Source organism: Myotis daubentonii, chromosome 15 (assembly GCF_963259705.1).
Source record: "Myotis daubentonii chromosome 15, mMyoDau2.1, whole genome shotgun sequence".
In the NCBI taxonomy this organism is placed as follows: domain Eukaryota; kingdom Metazoa; phylum Chordata; class Mammalia; order Chiroptera; family Vespertilionidae; genus Myotis; species Myotis daubentonii.
The window spans coordinates 43,729,388-43,730,319 of NC_081854.1; positions in this window are offsets into that span (position 1 = coordinate 43,729,388).

A 932-nucleotide genomic window follows, 5' to 3' on the forward strand; every position below is an offset into this window, starting at 1 on the left:
AAGCCTGTCAAGCTATAATTCTGATCATCACCAAATTTTAGAGCTAGAAGGGTCCTCAAGAGATGACCTAATCCACGTCTCTCTCTTGCTCTCCCTCTCTTTTTTTTTTAATGACCATAGAGATCAAGATGTCACTCAAGACAACGTGGTGGCCCAAGATGGCATAGTCAACCAGAGCAAATTTCACCCTAGAACCTCGGGGGCGAGATTGAGGTAGATTATAAATGACCAGAAATTTTCCGTAGTTTCTCCCATCACAAGGATGACTCTATCTCCTCATTCCCTGAAGGCCATGGAAGTGAGGTCACGTGAGAGCTGAGTCTTGGCCTCAAGGAGCTCTGCAGCTTTGGCTTCTTCCCTCTTGGGTGCGGCTGCCACGTGAAAAGGCTTGGACGGGCCTGTGGGAGGATGAGAGACCACATGGAGTGGAGACGGGAAGTCCCAGTGGAGGCCTCCGAGATTAACCTGTCAGCCAACTGCAGGACACGTGACGTGAGTGATGCACCTCTTCCCAGATCATCCAGTTCCAGCCACGTCACCAGCAGACCACAGAACTCAATGGAGTTGGTCCAGAGTAGAAGAGCCGCCCTAGCTGTCCAGTGCCTCCATGGACCCATGAGCTAAATAACACGTGCCGGATGTTTTAAGTCTCTATGGTGCTTTATATGGCAAAAACTAATTGATAACAAACCCAGTGAAGGCCTCTCTTCAATGAGACCACATCTATGATCCATCTCTAGAAAGTCTGGGGTGACCAATTCCCCATCTACGTTCACTATCTCTCTCCACCCATGTGTAGCTGATCTATGTCCCTCTGCTCCAAGGAACGCCCCTGCCTATCAGGGGGAGAGATCCGTGTCCTCCGGAGTCAGACCACAGTTCTGCAGCAACAGCAGGAGAGACAGGCCCAGGGCCCAGGGAACTGCGGGCTG